Source organism: Charadrius vociferus, unplaced genomic scaffold (assembly GCF_000708025.1).
Source record: "Charadrius vociferus isolate BGI_N301 unplaced genomic scaffold, ASM70802v2 scaffold1245, whole genome shotgun sequence".
Classification (NCBI taxonomy): domain Eukaryota; kingdom Metazoa; phylum Chordata; class Aves; order Charadriiformes; family Charadriidae; genus Charadrius; species Charadrius vociferus.
Window position 1 is genome coordinate 18366 of NW_009648355.1, and position 8354 is coordinate 26719.

The window sequence follows — 8354 nt, forward strand, 5'->3', positions numbered from 1 at the left end:
ATCAAAGCCAGATATCCAAACAACCTAAACTTCAAAGCAGAGTTCTTCAAGCAGCTCTGCGTTTTTTAGCTCAGTCTATGGATGATAAAAGTCCTCACAAAATCATTCACCTTCCTTAATGCTTTATGAAGTGGAAAATGTTGTTACACTGGTAGACTGGAAACCTTCTATTTAGGAATATGAAAGCGATAACTAATTCTTTTTTGTCTATTTGAAGAAAAACTTAAAATCCAGAATTCAAAAGAAAATGTTATAGATTTCCCATTGCCAATAAGAGTAACATGGTTTGGAAGATAAGGTATATTTAGTTCTGTCTTTACTAAAAAATATACTTTCACTGATGTCCTGGTTTGAGGTAAAATAGAACCAATTTTGTTCAGTAACTTTGCTTCTTAGCTAGGCCTCTTCTAACTACTGAAATTAACAGCATATTGTGCAGACAATGTTCACTCTCTCAGGGTGATAAGACCTATGTTTATAGCTGATGCCCAGGCATGGTATGCAGAGAGGCTCTTGCTGATACTTATTGCTATAACAACCAAGGCCAGCTAACTTTGTTATTTGCCCCGTTGGAGGGTCAGAAGCAGAAAAGTGTCGAGGGGTCCCACCTGCAAGGAGGAGCGGACAGGACAGGTGACCCAAAACTGACCAACAGGGTATTCCATCTCATCTGCCTCATGCTCAGTATAAAAGCTGAGGGATCAAAGGGTCAGCTCTCACTCTCTCTTCTTTCAATGGCCGACGTCTGAGGAGGACTCTGTTTGTCTGCCTGTGATCCCGATCCTGAATGCAGATCCGGAATCCAGCTCCCATCCATCACTGAGTCTAGCCTGGGACTTCCCCAGTGCCAGCTGGTGTCGTGATTGTCATCCTGGGAGCTTGATACGGTTTTGTATATATTTCGTTATTTCCTGTTATTTTATTATTAATATTTCGTTAAAGTAGTTTAGTTCCTTCTAAACTCATAATTCTCTTTTTCCCTCCTCTGCCTCTCTCTTTGAAGAGGGGTAGGGGGGAGTGTCTGTTGGTCCCATTTGGGGTCCCCCAGGCCCCCAGTAGCCATTTCGGCCTAAACCAAGACTCCTGAAAATATTCTGGCATAGTAAGAAGTAGTTGCATTTTTGCAGCATATTTAATCTAAAGTTCTCCCAGCAATATAAAACTGCAAGGTCATTGATTGATAAATAATTCTGCTTGCAGGGAGGTATCAAACCAGGACACTCATGCTTTAATATGGTGAAACAGCTGGTCAACTGAAGCTATGAGACGGTGTAAACTCAGTGAAGCTCTGCTGGTTTTGGTGGAACAAGAAGTTGGTTTATGTTGAAGGATCTGCCCTTACTGCATTCGACTCCACCAAGACTGAAACGTGTCTCCTTGCTGCTGGGTGAGACTTGACAACCACTATTCCTGTGAGTACCACACAGACCTTTAGGCTGGAAAGTCAAGCATATTTCCCTACCTGATTTCACTTGCCAGGGGACGTCAGAGGCAAAGTCATTGGTGTCTGGTAGGATGCTTAGCATTTGTGAATTTGTGCGGACTTCAGTTAAGGGTCTTATCTGAAAGTATTGTTTTGATCTAAATACATCTTTGCCCTTTAAAAATTCTTTATGATATTTGCAAAACCATTTTGGGTAATAACTACTGAATCACTTAATGCCGGCTATGTTTTGGATAGGGATAGCAATCTTCCAATTACTAAGGTCTTTCTGTTCTCCTTACAAGAATGTGTGTTATCAATCTAGAGCACACACCTGAGCAGGGCTTGGAAGAAGTGGAGGCTTATCAATGTCTCTGATATCCCAGAAAGGTCAGCACTTGTGAATTATTTTAGCCCCCTCAGGTCCTAATCTCATCCAGATGAGACAATGTTGAGTGCAGCGAGCCTTGCAGGGGCTGTTGCCAGTGCCAGAACTTGGGCAACGCTTGGCGGTGGCATGGTCCCACTCCCGCTTTCCCCTGGCCGCCTCCATGGCTGTTGATTTGGTTCCCAACTCCCCCTGGACCCATAAAGAGACATTATGGTGCCAATTAAATCCTTTTGTCTAGAGTGAGGCTGTATGACTCATAAGCAGTTATCCCTCTTATCCCATTTGGAGGCAATGAATGCTGCAGTTCGGAGGGAACGAGGAAGCCTGGGGAAGATGGCAAGTAAAGCCTATCACGTCCCATGGGTTTCTTTGTTGTCCTGCCAGATGCCTGTGTGGCTACAGAGATGTGACTAGAGAAGTAAAGGCCATATTTGGTGCCAGCATAATTCATACCCCCTGTCAGGCAGCCAGGCTGCCTGGATTTGTATTCTGGGATCCAAAACCATGTTATTTATTAGTTCATTTATGGAACAAGGGGGTGGCAGGGAACATGGTCCTATGATTTTATTTTTTATAGAAATAATTAAGGGAAATTATGGTAACACTGGGAAACTGCTGGCCCAAAGGTTGTAGAATCAGCTGTCTTGGTGGCAACAGTGGGGTGGGATGGTCCATGGTTCCCCTCCAGCCAGAACTCCCTGCTCAAAGGAAAGCGAGGCTGAACTATCAAGAGCCATTGGATTTTGATGGAAGAAATGACTGCAAATTAACATCTAGGTATTACACATCCATTGCTTCTTTCATCCCAAAGGACAACAAATGACTTTATGAATAGTGTTTAGGTAGCATATTCAGAAAATTCATTCATTATTGGAAGGAGGGCCAGGCCTGTTGGTAGTGAGTTATGAATGGGTTCCTAATGTATTATTTTTACATAGAAGGAATGGGTATGCTGTGTCTTGCCCTGAGTTAAACAAGCCAGTCTGTGTGTTACACAAAGACATGGCATGGAGTGCATGTTCTTTAAAGAGCAGAAGATCAACAATGAAGAGAAAAAAAATGTGTCTGAGTTGGCATCTCCATTCTCTTCTATCAGCTTCTCCAACATCAACAGTGTAAAATGAGGCCTCGGCCTTCTGCATTAGTTTGAGCAGATGGATTTGCATTGATGATACCCCACTCCGCCCTAGACTTTGTGACTTTGGGCAAGTAACTTTGGGGCAAATTCAGCTGTGAGGCATGAATGGCACTTAAATGCTGGACTCCCATCAACTTTCACCCAGAATTACCTTTGAAACACCCCACTTTATATTTCTGTGTTCATCTAAAACGAAAGTCTGATGACTTTCCCATTTCCTATATACCCTGACAGCCTGAGGGGGTCAGCGACTCTCTATCTCTCTACTGATTTTCACAAGACAGCTTTTATTAACTGAGGACTTTGCCCATGCTAGAATCTAAATGACAGTAAATTCTGTTGGTTAATTGATACTTTGAATCACTGTCTGTTTAATTGTTATCTATTTGTATTACGGGGTTGTCTAAGGTTCTGTTTTATGTTGTCTGGATATTTTGAAGACACCCTGGGGAAGTGAGGTGGAGGACTGATGGCTTCAAGTTTGACCTTCTTAATTCTATGTTTTCCAGATTTAGGTAAATATTAAGATTTAGATGCTCAAGTATCCACTGGTTATTACTTCTCTATTGGGACCAGGAACAAGAATTGCTGTGACTTTGGCTATGAACTGGCTAAATATACTGATTAATTATGTATAGAAACAGCTAATTCCCAGGCATTGTATTGTTGCTTCTTTTGCTTATATCTTGTGTCTTGTCCCTTAGAGGGACATTCAGATGACCTAATTGCAGCCATTTTGAGTATCTATTCTAAACCATCAATAACTTAAGACAGATGTCTCTCTGAGGGGCTAGTCTCTCTCCATCAACTCTAAGAGAAGTGTAGATGATAAGATTACAGATGACCCTAAAGGTTTATACTTTGACCAACACTTTGATGTAATTCAGCCAGGTCAACCCTGGCCTTTAGTTGGTAAACTGCTGAGTGTGGGAACTTTCCTGTAAGAGGTTTGTGTGGTGCTTAGCATACAGAAATTGCATGTAAAATCAACAATAACCACATTTCCAACAGTAGTAGACTGAGGGGAAATCTGCTAGAGTTTCTAAGAGGGTGAAGAGCATGTTCCTGTTGAGGTGAGACTTGCAAACATGAAGATGTGGCTCCACACACCTGGCTCACAGATTTGGTTGACTTCCTGAAGATGTATCTTGCTGGAAGTGGAATATGCTACAAGTTTTGAACTGGAGTCAAACTCCCCCAACTTTGTGGAAATGACAAACCCTTTTTCTGGGCACTAAAGGCTGCCATGAGCCTGAGGGGAGAAGGGGAGTGTGCAGCTGGATGTGTGTGTGTATTTGTGAAGAAGGGAGGAGAGACGAGGAAAGTTTCTCCTATGAAAGAAATGATCCAATTTGAAGCAAGTCCCTCATGGGAAGAGCTGTGTCAGAGGCTGCTCTGTTCCTGTTAATTTTCACAGTGCAGCTGGCAGCAGGTCTGTAAATAGTACTCTGTGAAGCCAACACTTCCTATCCATACATCAACCATTCAATTAACAGAAGAAGGAAATAAAGTGTACCACAGCCTTCTATCACAGCTTTGATGTTTCTCAGCAATTTATGAAAGTGTACACAAATCTAATTACAAGCCCCACTGCTTCCCATTTACATGGAGCTCCTCAAGTTCAGAGCTGTTTATATCAAAATAATTGTTAAAAAATACCTCAGCTGATCTACGGCATTGTGGCCCCCCACTCACTGGAGCCACCACACTGCTCCTCTCAGGGAGTTTCTGCCAACTCAGTGCTTTGGTGCCAGCATGCATACATAATAAAAGCCACTTCCTCATCACTCTGCAAGCAAGGTGCCTGGGCTACAACTTCATCATGCCCACAAAGGCCTATTTTCCTTCCTTCTTCCACCTGCTCAGAGCTCCTTCTGCAGACTCTCACTGCTTTCCCTTCTGTCCCTAATTCACCTAAATATTCCTCTGCTGTGTTGACAGCGGGTGAGAACAGCTGCTTGGCCACTTTCTGTAATGGGACTGTGTCTGAAGGCAACTTCGCAGTGCTTTGCAAAGTCATAACTGCGCCGTAGGAATGCACAGCAATAATAATAGCAGTCATAAAAGTGAGCTGGGGTTGGTTTCTTTGATGGGGTACCTGAGCATCCAAAACTAGGAAGATGGGAACCAGTGCCCTGTTTGCCATGAGTTTGAAAGAGGGCCACTGCACATGATGTACTGACAATGACACTTGTTTCTTGGGGCAATTTTTGATAATCTCATGTTTAAGTCACTCTCACTTGGTAAACTAAACAGGTGAAAAATTCCTCCAGCTTAATTAACGGAAAAAATCTTACAGTATGAGAGGGTAGATAGTACATCGTATAATGCAAGAAGAGAATCCCTTCATCTGACTATTAATTGTGTTTGGATGGGAATTTTGGTGCCATGGGTGGATTTCTTAAGAACATGGTGGGTGGATGCTGAAAGTCAACCTTCTTCAATGTGTTGTGTCATTCATATTTTCTTGATTAATAAAAAAATTATTAAATACAACAATTAGAGATGTAATCAGTCTGTCGCCTAACAACACTGAGCAATAATTGCATAATTTGCAATTATAGGTAGTTCCTGAGCAGAGATTTGAAGTTGTTTTTGTCATTTGTGTTGTTAAGAGCTGCACAGAAAAATGTTGAAAAGAAAGCCCCCAAGTTAACAAAGTTTTGGGTTGCGGCACTTTTTTTTTTTTTTTTAAGTTCAACTAAATTGAATCTTTCTCTGAAAGGCAGACATCTGTTCAGTGATTGTATCCAAGTCTCACATTTTCCTTTCTTTTCACAAAACCAAGGATTCCATCTGAAAAGTAATTTTTGTGGAAGATGTTCAGCCAGGCATAGATAGACTTGGGATGCTATTGCCTGGATGCAGAAGAAATTCGGTGGTTTGACCAAGCTGATGCAGACTTCTATAATAAAACAAAAGAGGACTTGGCTTGTGTGGTGGGGGAAGACACCTTACAGGGTCCTGGAGGTCTTAATGGTCTTAAGTTTCATTAATTAAAGAAAGATATAGAATAAACGTAGTGCTGGCAATTAGTGTGTTAGGCAAGTTCACAATACACCTAACAGATCAGGAGTTAGAGGACTCAGATGCGGGATGCCTGATTTCTTAATCCCAAATTGCTTTAGTTGGGCATCAAACACCCAGAACATGATTCAGCTCCCCTTGCATTGGACGTGAAGTTAGCTGTCCACTCTAAGCTGCACGCTCACTGCAGCTCCTTGTACACTCAGTGGGGAGGCAGATGGCTCCATGGCTCAGTCAGACAATCTTAAACTACAAGACTGAGCTACGTGGGAGGAGTCACCATCAGACAAGAGGCCAAGTGAACAGCTTTAATACCTGACTCGTAGGTGGCTAATATCAGCTGGTATAGAGCCACCCTAGATCTTTAGCTCCAGCAAGATTACTGTGACAGTGACAAGCGCAGCAGAAGGATTTCAGGGTGGCAAGGGTGTATCACTAGTGAGCAAAGGCAATTGTGGACTCTGAGACATTTGCAAGTGTTTTTACCTTTTGTTTTTAAGCAGTATGGGTCCTTTTTCATTCTAAGTTGCACTTCAGGTGAAGAACCACTATTTTGGAACTGGCAGACCATAGGAATCTGATACTTAAAATTAGCTAAAAAGCACACTTCTATTTGGGTTTTGGTTTGACAGGTTTCAAAGTCTATTTCTGTAAAATAAAATTCCTCCAGAGGTATCTATTTATCTCTATTGATTATAATAGAAACTTAGATGACAAACACTTAGATGACAACCTCAGACATAGTTCCTTAGCTTCTGGATGTCTCAAATTGGATGAGACAAGTCCCACCTCAGGTAGGTATTCAGTCTAATGATGAATTAATGAAAGGGACAGGAATGTCCAGAAGGTGATTTAGCCCATCCTAGCACAGATAGATAAAGGGAAGAATGCACAAATCTCTAGAAATGTCTCTCTCTCTCCCCCTTTTCTGTAGGAAGCCTAGAAGATGTTTAAAGTAGATTACAAACTTTTAGACTTAAAGCTAAATGAAATTAATCACATTCTTCACTTCTTCTCACCTCTATGCAGAAAATGTAGATAACAGTACTGGTTTACCCCTTCCAGGAATGAATTAATAACAAAAGAAATTCTGAGGTGCCACAGTGGGCAAGCTGGTGAAAAAGGTGCAACACTAGTATAGTTTTTAACCTTGTGTACTTTCTGGGTAAGATAAAAGCTGCTGCAATTTAGGTATGTGTGATGAAGTATGGAAGAGAGTTTATTCTGTGTGGGTGGATGGACAAGGCTGTATCTTAGATGTGGTAGATGTGTTGTGCAGAGCTACTCTTCAACATTTGGCTGTCGCCTGGATATGAAGACACAGAGAGAAGGAGAAAACCAAGCTGAAGATGATGCCTAGGTAGGAGCATGACTGACAGGTAGGATGATAATGTTGTTCACAGTGATTAAGAATGGAGGTGGAGGAGAGAGGAGACAGAGGAAAAGTTCACGAGCTCTGTTTTATACATATTGAGCTTGATCTGACAGCTAGACATCCACTAGGAGATACTGGAAAGACAGGCCAAGATTTTAGTTTGAACAGGAGTCAGTCCTGCAGTAGAGAAGTTAGATCTGCAAGCTGTCAGTATAGAAATTGTAGCTGAATTTGTGTTGGTGGATAAGGCTGCTAGGGACAAGGCTTGGATGAAGAAGGGAAGAGACCTGTTTATGTCCCCATATGGATGGGGAAGAGGCACAGAAGAGGACAGAGTAATCAAGGCTGAAGGTGCAGGGCATATAATTCTTATAAATACATTATAAATACATGTAAAAGTACATGAAAATTATGATCTCTCATAAAGGAGGACATGGAGGTCAAGTAAAACACAATCATAAAGCTGATGAGTTGATAGGAAATACGATTTTAAAAGACCCAAAAAACCTTTCTTGGCAGGTAGATACAGAAAGAACTTTTGGCCTGCTCAAAAGTAAGGGATGTTGGGAAAGTTATTTCTCAAAGCAATCGATTGAGTGAAAATTAGAAAGTTGTAGACCTTAGGAGAAACAAGTGCCTTGCATAGAGAAGTGGTCTTCTGACAGATGGCAGTCAGGCACCTGTCCAAGGAAAGGTTAAAAAAAAAAAATAAAAAAAAAGGAAAAAAAATCATAAAAGAAAGTTGCCTTTTGAAACTATTAGGTAACATATGTTGTGTGAACAGGAATTCACAGTAGAGCAATAATCCTGACAGCTGTGGAGAAACAGGAGTCTGCTCCAGGAGTGAACGGCTCGAGACTTGACAAGAATGATGAATGATGCCCTGTTGGTAGTACACGAGGCCAAGGCAAGAGACATTTAAATTGGCTGAACCACAGGAACAACTTTGAGTTGGCATCGCAGCCCGACAAATGAGGCCAGTCCTAATGGTGAGAGAAGG

General features: G+C 41.7%; 1 protein-coding gene across 1 annotated transcript in view; it reads right to left on the minus strand.

Annotated features, from left to right (window-relative positions):
• LOC104286628 (CUGBP Elav-like family member 4) overlaps positions 1 to 8354 on the minus strand; it is a gene marked incomplete at its 5' end in the record, with an annotated part of 28672 nt that overhangs the window by 12682 nt on the left and 7636 nt on the right. The window lies entirely within an intron of this gene.